The sequence below is a fragment of the Haematobia irritans genome, chromosome 3 (assembly GCF_050003625.1).
Source record: "Haematobia irritans isolate KBUSLIRL chromosome 3, ASM5000362v1, whole genome shotgun sequence".
In the NCBI taxonomy this organism is placed as follows: Eukaryota; Metazoa; Arthropoda; class Insecta; order Diptera; family Muscidae; genus Haematobia; species Haematobia irritans.
Genome location: NC_134399.1, coordinates 51449714 through 51462636, shown reverse-complemented (window position 1 = coordinate 51462636; position 12923 = coordinate 51449714). Strand labels below are relative to the sequence as shown.

The 12923-nt window shown below is 32.1% G+C and overlaps 1 protein-coding gene across 6 annotated transcripts in view; it reads left to right on the top strand.

Moving 5' to 3' along the window:
- The window catches only part of spri (Src homology 2 domain-containing protein sprint), a 996502-nt gene that overhangs the window by 370806 nt on the left and 612773 nt on the right, over window positions 1-12923 (top strand). The window lies entirely within an intron of this gene.

Sequence of the window (12923 nt, the reverse complement as noted above, 5' to 3'; positions counted from 1 at the left end):
AATTGCGGTTACTGGAGTATTGCAATGGGATTTATTTTACCATGAATCATATGCGAATCATATGGTTCTACAGATAATCCTAGAAATGCCCAAACCACACAAAAATATTGATACAATTTAAATTTTGTACCCAACTAATGCTGTAAAATAATTAAAAATAATTTACACAACTTATATAGTATATTTTTGGTCGTGGTGAAGTTCTAGATCGATCTTTAGCCGGTGGAAATTTAATACATGGTGTTAACCAGCGGCCATTAACTACCATACAAGAATTGATCCAAACCAATCCCATCTCGCTTGAAGTTGGACATGATGCCAAAATATGCCCTCTAACTTCGATACACGAATTCGCCCATATTGGTCCATATTTAAATATTGAATATAAAGTTGTACCTTTAGAACAACTTCCATTTTTTTGCTGAGTAGCTATATTTCAGGCTCACTTAGACTATTCCGTCCATTGTGATACCACAGTGGTGAACTTCTGTGACAATGACAAGGAACCTCCTCTTTATACACGAACGAAAAAGGCTGGTTACTTGTGTTGTAAAACTATAAGTTTAATTACAACAAATAAAAATGTAGGTTGCTGAGTAAACGTTCATGATAGCTTATGGAATTATTATTTGTATTCCAAGATAATTACATTTAAGACATTTTGCTAGAAACAAACAAATGTTTGAAAGGTGTAGCCGAGTCTGAACGGTGTTCTACATTGCGGTGAAACCATTTAAAGAGCTTTGAGACACTGAGAAATGTCACCAGCATTCTTTTTGATGTTTGGTCGAAATTGGATTTGAACCCAGGACCCTTGTATGCTATTACATCACGGTGGCTCCCAAATTGTTGAAATGTCAACTTTCGACGTCGGAACTTTCGACTTTGAGAAATACACCACGGTGGGTCCCAAATTGTTGTAATGTCAACTTTCCACGTCGGAACTTTCGACTTTGCGAAATTTATAAAAGCCATCACATTCTTCTTAAAGCTGAAATTACACATATTCGATTAGTCGATTATAACCAACATCCACCATAATCCATCGCTGAAAAACTTTTTGGTATTTTGCTATCCCAAGCAGGTCTCACATATTTTATGAAATACACGTGGGTACAAAATTCGATGACTGAAGAAAATCTTCAAATATGGTTAATATGGTATGTTAGGAGCAAGATGAATTTCGTAAATGTTGGATAGTTCGTTGATATGGTCAATAAATGTTCGTCATTTTAACAACGCATTATGGAAATCTCATCCGATTTACAGACTATTTCTGATATCCGAATTCTTTTCTTCGTTCGCGTTCAAAACGACAATCAGCTGATTTGGATTTCTCTAAGTTCTATCTAAACGACAAGTGAGGCGAAAATCAATGCGAACGAAAACGTAACGTTGCTTCTAAAATTGGGTTTCTCCAACTCCATTCAGACAATTTGCACAAACCGTTCGTTTTATGGAAAAAGGCATTCGTAAATAAGGAAAAACTTAATAATTAATAAGTTTAATAATGCTTTTAGTACAAATATGTGATACAATTGGTTTATATTAGAGGTCTGCATCGAATAACTTTTTACTACATGTAAGCAATTCGCTGTCGAATATAGTACATACACTGTCTTTCTCTCAGAGCGCAAGTAGTGAAGTGAAGAGAACACTTGCTTGTAATATACCACCAAGTACTTATCCGAAACAATACGTGTTCCGAAAAAAGGAACAATAAAAATGTAAGTACTTGAGAAAAAGTACAACATGGATTCTCTTCACTTCACGTGGTACCACAAGTATTGCTCAGTTATGTGCGAAGCAATACTTTCCATTATTATTAATCATAGATATGTATGTATGTCACATATTTCATATATTTATGTATGTCACACACTTACCTTAAAGTTTGCCGTTCTTTACATCAATTCGAAAACATATATTATGGAGAATAACTGTTTTCTTGTATTTCTGAAACTGCACGTGGTACATGGAGTACTCTATGAAGTTTTGTTCTCGCAACATACTCGACGTGATCACTCTGAGTCAGTGTGGCCAGGCGATTTTTGATTCTTCCCCCCAAATCTTAAGAAAAAAAAAAACCCAGAATTGGTCTAGGCTTTTTTCAAAAACGCCCAAAAAATTTAAGAATGTAAAAAGTACAAAAAGGGTCCCAAATTTCGTTAAAAAATTCTGTAGTGATACACTTTAAAAATTAAATTTAACACAAATATATATACCGAAAGAAGAGTTTTCTTTTCTGAGGAACGAAATTTTAGACAAACTAAGTTTTCGTTTGATGCTTAAAAATTTTCTTTTGAAGTAAATAAAAAATAAAATTCGCTCTTTAAGAAAATACTTTATTACAAAAGACAATTTCGTTTGTTTAAAATTTCGTCCCTGAAGAAATTATTTTTTCTTTGGATGTAATAATACAATATATCAATTTAAAAAGGAGGCTTACTCTTAAAAATCAGATGCTAAGTTACAATAAGATGGTTTTTAATTATGTCAAATATTAAAAATGCCTTTTCAACAGAAGCGTTTAAAAAAGATAATGCAAATAATGCTATTGAATCAAGCAAGTATTTAGGATCTTCTTGTTGACTTCCCTCATCTTTTTTCTCATAATTCATGCCAGAATTCTTCCGAATTTGCTTGAGAATTGGTCCACTTTATAAGGTCTAAGATAGTTTTTTACTCCCAAAAATCCCCCTAAATAAATTCTACCCTATAAATCAGCCTAAACGTGAAAAAACTCCTAAATTTGGGGGGAAAACCCCTAACCTGGCAACACTGCTCTGAGTACACTTCAATAAAAGAGAAAGAGGAATATGTGTTTGTTGGTAGTGAAGACATCTGAGTAGCAACAAGAAGTTACTCGTGGCTTTTGGTGTTCATTAAAATGTGTACCAATTGTTTTGCGACTCTCTCAAATAGATGTACTCATTTAGCAAGTAAACGTGTACTCTGCATTTACAAATGGAATTGTGCAGACCTCTAGTTTATATCGATCTATTTTTCATTATAACCGCCACACAGACCGTTTAGGGGAAAGTCTAAAACGAAGAAAAGCATACATTTCGTATGAAACACTCACTAAAAGGAGACTCGAACTCTAATTATTGTAGAAATGCAAATACATATCTCTATACACGGGCTAATTTGTAAAAGACAATATTGAACTAATCCAAATATCAGCAGTGGGAAAAGTTTGCCAAATAAACGGCGATGCCAGATTGAATTTTATGGAAAATTGATTTTAAAATGTATGGACCTTTTTGAAGTAATTGAAATAATTTAGATTTTGTAATGTGTACGTACAGTGTTGCCAGGCGATTTTTGATTCTTCCCCCCCCCCATTAAATTGGTCAGGCTTTTTTAAAAAAACCCAAAAAAAATTTAGAATGTAAAAAGTACAAAAAGGGTCTCAAATTTCGTGAAAAAATCCTATAGTGATACACTTTAAAAATTAAATTTAACACAAATATGTATACTGAAAGAAGAGTTTTCTTTTCTGAGAAACGAAATTTTAGACAAATTAAGTTTTCGTTTAATGCTAAAAAATTTTCTTTTGAAGTAAATAAAAAATAAAATTTGCTCTTTAAGAAAATACTTTATAACAAAATACAATCTCGTTTGTTTAAAATTTCTTCCCTGAAGAAATTATTTTTTCTTTGGATGTAATAATACAATATCAATTTAAAAAGCAGTCTTACTCTTAAAATGCTTTAAAAAAGATAACGTAAATAATGATATTGCATACTTGCTTGTATTTAGGATCTTCTTGTTGACTTCCCTCATCTTTTTCATGCCAGAATTGTTCCGAATTTGCGAATTGCTCCACTTTATAAGGCCTAAGATATTTTTTACCCCCAAAATTCCCCCTAAATAAATGTTAACCCAAAAAATCCCCCTAAACGTGAAAAACCCCCTAAATTTGGGGGAAAATCCCTAACCTGACAACACTGGTAACGTAAGCTATGCGAACGAACGAAAGGAAGTTAGAGAAACCCAAATCTAAACGAAAGTGAGTGACTACCGTTCGTTCGCAATTGCTTTCGTTCGGATATCAGAAATAGTTTTCGCACGAAGTAGTTACTTTTTTGAATATCATGAAAATCGCTTACCTCGACAACTGACTACTTTGCTAATCAAGCAAAATTTCTTATGGGTGAGGGAATTAAGATAGCTAGGAACAGTTTGGCCAATGGAGAATGTGAATAAGCGGGATTGGAACCAAAACGGCTGACCCTTCTGAATTTTTTAATGCCACAAACACTGAAAAGGTATTGCGAAAAATATCTGAAACAACCCGAATATATAAAAAAACTAATTTCGCCAGAATCCAATTATATAGTCGATGAGAGACAAAAAAATATTTCATGGATAATCAAGGCCCTCTGTGATATGCTCAATCTTAATGGAAACCGCTTTCAAGCAAATTTGCCGAACTATGTACATTGTGTAATTCTAGAGAAGTAGAGAATATACAACATTTCCTAGGCCGTTGTTACGCTCTTAGAGAATGTAGAGTAAGATTTTTTGGAAACCCAGAACTTAATGAAGAAGATTTGTAAATGCCTTAAACTGTTTAGCTCTTAACTGGAATCTCTTTGCCAAATATTTAAAAAATTGTGTTCAATACAGACAATTTTTGTTAGTAGAATATAATAAGTAAACATCATCCGGAAGTGGTGCAAAATTGGCGCAGAGGCGATGAATTTAACATGGGCTTGTCATAGGACGGATGTCCATCATGTCCACAGCCGTTGCACTGAATTTGCTTCACTTCTTAAGGTGTGATCCGAATTCAGTGTTTTGGACGTAAATTTAAAAAAAATTTTGATATTTTGCCAAATAAATAATTTTTTATGATTTTGAATGCATTCTAACCTTTGTTCGAAACTTTTGACCTCAAATATTTCCAAAAATTCGCAATTTTTTTAAAATGGATTTAGGATTTTTTTGACAACATTTAAATAATTTATACCATTTTATTAATTCTTACTCTGTTTTTAGCCTATTTGAAACAAAAACGTTAAAATTATCCTTTAAAAATATGAAAACAGCGAGTTATAAAAAATTGAATTAAAAGAACTTCCTGAGTAGTTAAAATAAAGAACACCTTTGGAGGACATTCTTTGGAAGTGATTTTAAAGTTCTGCTCTTAGAAGTATTTCCATTTTTTTTTGCTGGGTAAATACTACCAAAAAAAAAAAAATAGTTACTTTTCATATTGTAGATAAAAAACCATTAGCATTAATTGAGAAATTATGTTCTTTAGAATTAAATATTTAATAATATGTTATGAACGATGCTCACACCATTCGTAAAAAATGAAACACCACCGGCATTAGTCGCACCGCAATTGTCGCATTCATGTCTTGTAAACATAAAAATACCCAGCAATAAAAGCGTCGCCAAAAAAGTAGTGAAAATGTTCTTTTTGGATCCGGAAGTGGTGCCAAATTGATGCAGAAGCGATGAATTTAACATGGGCTTTTCATAGGACGAATGTTCACCATTTCAACAGCAGCTACACTGACTTTGCATTATTCTTAATGTGTGAGGTGAATTCGGTGTTTTGGATGTGAATTAAGAATTTTTGTGATATTTTGGCAAATAAATAATTTTCAAAATTTGCTATGATTTTTAATGCATTATAACGCTTGTCTGGAACGTTTGTCGTCAAAATTTTCAAAAATTCGTAATTTTTCTAGAAAGGATTTAACATTTTTTCGGCTAAATTTAAATAATTTGTAGCATTTTATTAATTCTTAATAGGTTTTTAACCTATTTGAAACAAACAAAAAATTCCCATGAAAAATGTGAAAAAGCGGGTTAACTCAAATGAACTTCCTGTGCAGTTAAAATAAAGAACATCTTTGGGAGGGTATTTTTGGAAGTTCTTTTAAAGTTGTGCCTTGAGAAGAACTTCCAAAATTTTTTGCTGGGTATATCAACATTGGTATTTCAATAAAAATTTAACAGAGGTTTAGAAATGTAGTCTATTAAAACATATGATAGAAATGCATGATATAGCTTTTGAGTCATAAATAATCATAAAAATATTATTTCCCTGTGTACACTAAATCAAAATTTTAGGTTGCGCAATTTGCATAATTTCTTTAAAATAATGAAATTTTAATTAAAAGAATTTTTATAATCATTGCATCATAAAAGTGAAATTTAAGATTAAAACTCTTCAAATATATCTTAAGTCTTATTTTGAGGAATAAGCATCTTTGGTATATTTTTTTTTAACATTTTTTACTGTGAAGTATCCGTTATAATTTGGATATTTAAATTGAACGTGAATAACTTTATTAATATACCACGAAACGAGAATGAAAATTCGATAAATGAGATCTGTATTATATGTGTGCACATGCACATTACTCACGCAGGATATTTTTTGGTAGGATTCACGATCACTCACACTCACGAAAAATATAGTGACTCACTAAAAATGTCGTGACTCACCAGAAATCCCGCGACACACGAATAATTTTATGAGTAATTTTCTTTAGGGACCTGACTGAAAACATGAGCATGATTAAAATCATGAGCTTTATTAAACTCCTAGCATCCTAGCGTTTTATGTTCGTGAGCGTGATTATTTTTCGAAATTCGCTTCTCACGCACAATCACGAAGTTATTATTTTCGTAACTCACGCACGACATTTGGTTGGTTAATCACTCTCACACACACTCATGCCGTTGCCATCAGTGTGACTCACGACTCACGCGTGAGTCACGACAGTTTCGTGTCACGTGCACACCTTTAATCTATATCCTAAATTTAATTTTATTAATCCTAGATTTACAGCCAGATAATTCGCTACATCATCAATACATAAATATCGCTATAGTCATCAACCCACAAGCAAACAATTCTATTTATAGACCAAATTGTAAAGCACACACAAGCAGGTTCAAAAGAACTACTTATAAAGAAAACACATGTTGATCTCTTTCTTACAACATTGTATTAAATATTTACTAAGAAACATCAAAATGTGTCATTTTTAGGGCATAAAATCAAAAAAGAACAGTGCTTTATATATCGACCGTTCCACTTTGAAACACTTAAAAATGTCACCAGCATTACTGAGGGAGGATAATTCAAAGCTGAAAATTTGTTTTAGCGTTTGGTCGAAACTGGGATTGAAACATTACCCTTTGCATCCAAGGCGGGCATGCTAAACCATTGCCTAATTTTTAAATTGGCATTGGTTTAACCACCAAATCAATTAAACAATTTCGCTCAAAAATTAATTTGTTTACGAAATTAAATTAGTGATGGAAGCCAAAACAATATTATTGAATTTAATTTAACTTTTGAAACAATTCAAAGATTTCGAATTCGTAGCGCTTTTTTAAATCCCTCTGGAAGCATTAACATTGAGCTTCGTGTTAAACTGTTGTTTTTTTTTAGTTTTTAATTTTTCCGTATTTGCTATGCTGCCCAAAAATTTCGAAGATGTTGGGCCAAAGTGTTTTATTACTTGTAGTTTCAAATGATTTTTTTATGAAGATATGTACGGAATACTAGACATGTAGAAAACACCAAATTCAAACACGACAACTATAGGCAAACTCTTACACAGCCACACATAGTACACTGTTGCTTATAAATATTTGAACATGTGCAAGTAGAGATGAGAGAAATGTATCCATGTAAGGATATCCGAAGTTAACACAATGATCAAAGACCACCGTCATAGCATGGCGAACTAAGGGCTTCTTGTTGTTGAAGGTGAGACACATGTAAACATTTTTCCAAATGGACAAATTCAGCAAAACTATATTGCCAAGGATGAGAGGATGTGTCGTGGTGGTGGAGAAGGGGGGGGGGGGTGTCTACAAAGGAATTCATGTTTTAGACGAACTATCGCAGTCCAAACCAAACTCTGATGCTTCTGTGGTTGTTGGGGTCAACATCAATTACTTGTTGGCCATGTCCTCGCAATTGGGCGACGTATGTGTTTGGGAGTGTATGCCCTGAACAAGGTAATAGTCTAGCCAAAAAAGGTCATTCGTTGTACATTTAACATATGTATTTGTTGTAGCCCAAAATGAAACGACCACCACAGTAGTGGTGCCAGGAGCAGCAAAGACCAAAAAGACAATAAAACCCCCTACCCAATACCACTACGATCCAGATGAAAACGTGGTTTATTGATTGAATTTTGTGGTCATTCCTGAGTTTTAAAACAACATTACGCTTCAACTGCATTTTCTTTATTTTGGTGTTCTGTCACAGAGGGAACTCAAACGTTGGATTTGTTTCCATCTTAACCTAAGAAAAAATGTCAATGTTGCTGTAATTTTTTTGGCCCGTGTTGAGATGGCAACTTAACAAGTTTATTTAAAACTTCCATGTTGAGCAAATATCGACATTAATTACAAAACGAGAATTGATAAAACGAAAATGCAGTGAAAAGATGATAGAAATCGTTTATGATTCCAATAAAAATAAAACAAATATTTGTCAAGTGGACAATGATTTCATTCAATACACTCAAAAAAAGTTTACTTGGATCTAAAGATTTTGACCATCCCTTAAGGATTTTGGTATTGATTCCGAACCAAAGATGTGGCTTCTTTAAAATAAAGAAATTTTTAGCGACCTATCTGGCTTTAAATTTAGGACCAATAAAATTAAAATTAGGATACAGATCTCATTTATCAAATTTTCGTTCTCTTTTCGAGATTTATTAATAAAGGTACTCACGTACAAACAAATGCCAGTTTAGAAATCCAAATTATAACGGATACTTCAAAGTAAAAAAAATGTTTTCTTAATTCCAAAAAAAAAAAAAACCAAGGACGCTAAATCCTCAAAATAAGTCTTAGTCTATATTTGAAGCGTTTTTATCTTAAATCTAAAGTTTCAATAGGTCAGTTAATATAAGGACAATTTCTTTAAATCAAAAATGTGTTTCTTTACTTTAGGGAAAATTTGCATTAGTTCAAAGACATGCGACTTTAACGGAAGGACGCATATTTACAAAATTTGTGTTCTAAATTTAATGAAAAAAATTTTGAAGCAAAGATTATAAAATTTATTTTAATTAAAAATTCATTATTTTAAAGAAATTTGTCCTCAATATTTTGTAAATTTCGCATCCTAAAATTTAGGTTGTATAATCTTTAATATCACGTAAATATTTTTTTCAGTGTAGAAACCAAGATTGCGACGATATGGAGTTATCGTCGAGCTTCTTGTTTTTTAGTTGTTTTAAGTTGACATTTTTTGAATTTGTTTAAATTACCCAAAAACGTACGTCGCCCATAGCTCAATTATTCCATGGCGTAATGACCCTTCGATGTGAATATTCACTAGTTGGGATACATATCGAAAACCATACAAAATTGCAGTCGATTTTTTGTCATTTTTCTACTGTGGATATTAAAAAGTCGGGAAGTCGAGTTTTGCTTATTAATTAGGTATGCTTTGGGTCGGTATACATGCTAGAAATTTTTGACAAATAAATATCGTTTACCATTTGCATTTCTCTGTAAAGAAGTTAGTTTGGAAGAGAATTATAGTCGTTTTGTGATAAACGTTGACACGTATATTTACTTCCTGTATACGAATCAACGTTTAACAATTTTATAAAGGCTATTTCAAAACATTTTTTTTATTTTCTGATTAATTGCATTTCATATATTTCTCACTTCCACTTTGTTTATTTTCTTCTCTGTAATGCAAATAGTGTAGAAGAAATTATTAGATTTTATACATTTTCAAAATTTTATTTTAGTCCAGACCATACAGTTTGTAGTCGAACACACTATTCGCTTAGTCGACAATTATCGATATAGCCAGCAACGCACAAGCAGCCCATACAATCAAGCCGTTCTATTTATAGACAACATTCAAGTTAAAGAACTTTATTTAAAGGAACTACTGTAGGCCGTCCCTTTCTTACAAACAATGTAAAAATATAACTTTTGGAAATAGAACTTTACGAATTGTAATAATATTCACAATTTGGAAAATAGGAAATTTGTTATTGTTTTCATAATTGTATGTAAAACTTTCGTACTTTTTACGAAAAAATGTTGTACTTTTAGTGAAACAGTTTAGTACTTTTTAGGAAATAGTTTCGTTAAACAAAAAATATTTTTCAAAGTGCAATGGGTTATAGTAACAAGTTTGCAAAATGTCATCACTACTTTACATCTTAAGTTTTTGAATAATTTTCAGATTGGTTGCCTGACTTTTATTCATAATATCAAATGACAAATTGCTTAGATATTCTTTAAAAAAAATTATAAAGGAATACACCCACACACTATCATAGACAATTTTATGTCGCGAACGGAAATTTTACAACTACAATTAAACTTCTTCATAACTTTTTATGAAGATTTTTTAACGCAGAATGTTTCGTAAACAACTTCTTCACAAAAATCATGAAATGTGAGGAAAATGTCATTAAATGTCATTTCGTTGACATTTCGTATATTCGTAAAAATTGTTTCGTAAAACTTACGAAATTTTTGGCTATTTTACATGAATATTACAACATTATTTGATAACTATCGAATGCGAACATAAGCCGCTTTCTCATATTTTACTATCTACGAGTATCTGCTTTCTTGGCTTAGTATCCTATAAGTAGCATTTCATGTGAGCGACCGTAAAGACATTATTCCCTGGCCTACGATTTGTTTGATTTTTACTTCTGCATCTCTTGGAAGTCAAAAAGTCCACATCGTTAGCTAACTGAAGATAAATCTAATGAATGGTAAACAAAAACATCGGAAAACAAAACCTGTAATACTACATAATCATGAACATGTTTCACATCAACCAACACTACGGACGTACCAGCAAAACATATAGCAGGATTGTAAAGAATAGATACAACAGTTTCCCAAACAACCGAATCAGCGCCCCGATTTGGTGCAGCTTCTAGAAAGTGCTGAAATCATTGCTACTTTCAAGCACTACACTATGGACCAAATGACAGGTTTTTTCGCATTAACTCAACGGAAGCACCTAGAGCCCTGAAATTTTGTACATATAACACTGGGGTTACCAAAAAAGTATGACGAACATTATGGACCGATACCCCACTGCCCACGCCCACTTGCTTATGAAAGGTGTATCTTAAACTTACCAGTTTTACCATATACGAAATTAAAAATATCGACATTTTGAACTATCGTGGTGCATTGGTTGGCAAGCCAGCCTTGCATACAAAGGGTTATGGGTTCAAACCTAGCTTCGAATGAACACCAAAACGTTTTTCAGTAGTGGATTATGTTGGTGACATTTGTGAGAGTTTCACTGCTTCTTCAATCTAGTAATATGGGGAACTGTTGTCGAAACACCAACCCTCTTTTTATTTTGGAATCGACAGAAGAGGAAATGAATATATCGAATACTAGAAGTAAGGCAGATAGAAACGAGCTATGAAATGTATTAAACTCGTATATTGTCTAACGACGATAAAATCTACAAGATTAATACCTTTTTTATAATAGAGATAAATATTGCTGAACAATTAGAAGCAGTGTTGTGGTTTCTCTGACCTTCTTATATAGGTTAATAAATTGTAATTGTAACGGGGTACCTCTTTATAATTTATATTTTCCAGAAAGAAGACATCACCTTTCTAACGATGTGTAGAAGTCCACCAATCCGCTCCAAGTTAGACATTTCAATTCCAGACAATATAGGACAAACATTAAATTCAGCAAATCAAAAGTATGAATTTTACCACACATATTTTTGACACAACCAACAAATATTTACAATCTTTGTTAAGTTTTACTAAAAGTACATACCCTGACTTGAATTTTTCATTTTAAATTATGTTTATAACTGTAAAACTTTTTTGCTTACGAGCACAAACTCTAAATCACTTTGCTGAACTATACATTCAAGAAAAAGTTCAATTACAAATAGTTACCACTTCGGCGGCATGAAACGGCCAAACGGGTTGCCTATTGTTTTACCGTTTTGGATTTGTTTTTTTGTAATGTGTTGCCAACTTTTTTGTATCACCAAATTTAAAAAGTTCACAAGTTCAAAAATTGATTTTATGCTGAGATTTCGGTCATTTGGCATTGGTATGAAGACACGCTGGTGTTGGTGCTTTTTGTTAATTCGTTTTTAAATGTAGTATAACTAAATCCTAAATTTTAGGATGAACAATTTATACAATATTAATGACAAATTTCTTTAAAAAATTGAAAAATAAATTTATAAATTTTTTTATTAAATTTAGCACATACATTTTGGAAATTTGCGTCCCCTCTTTGAACTAAGGCTAATTTTCTTAAAACAAAGAAACTCAATTTTGATTTAATTTGAGGATTTTGCATATTTCGTTTAAAGGTTTGTGGAATTCAGAAAGTATTTGTTACTTTGAAGTATCCATTATATTTTGGATTTTTAAACTGGCATTTGTTTGTACGTGAATAATGTACTGCGAAAAGAAAATGAAGAAGAATGTACATTTTAAAGAAGTCGCATGTTTGGCTGGGATCAATACCAAAATCCATAGTCAAAATCTTAGGATCCAAGTAAACTTTTTTTATGTGTATGCAGATCGATATAGATAGCAACTTTTACATTCACTAAAAGATTTCGCTTATTCTAGCTTAAGTTAGCGCAACCTATACATGAAAACAAGGAGCTCGATTTAAGTATTGCTCGAATCATGAATATCATATTTTATGCCATTGTCAGTATGAAGTAAAGTTGCTGTTTTTTGTATCTACAATGCATGCATTGGTTGTAAATGAGTGCTTGTAATGTAGTTTGATTACTCGTTTACTTTATTGCCGCCGATATATGAAGGGTATTGAATCCTATAATATGCATCTAAGCTTTTACTGTCGAAATATTTTGTTTGCTGGAGTATAACAATGGTAGTCCCTATAATTACTTAGGCTACACCCTAAAAAAGATC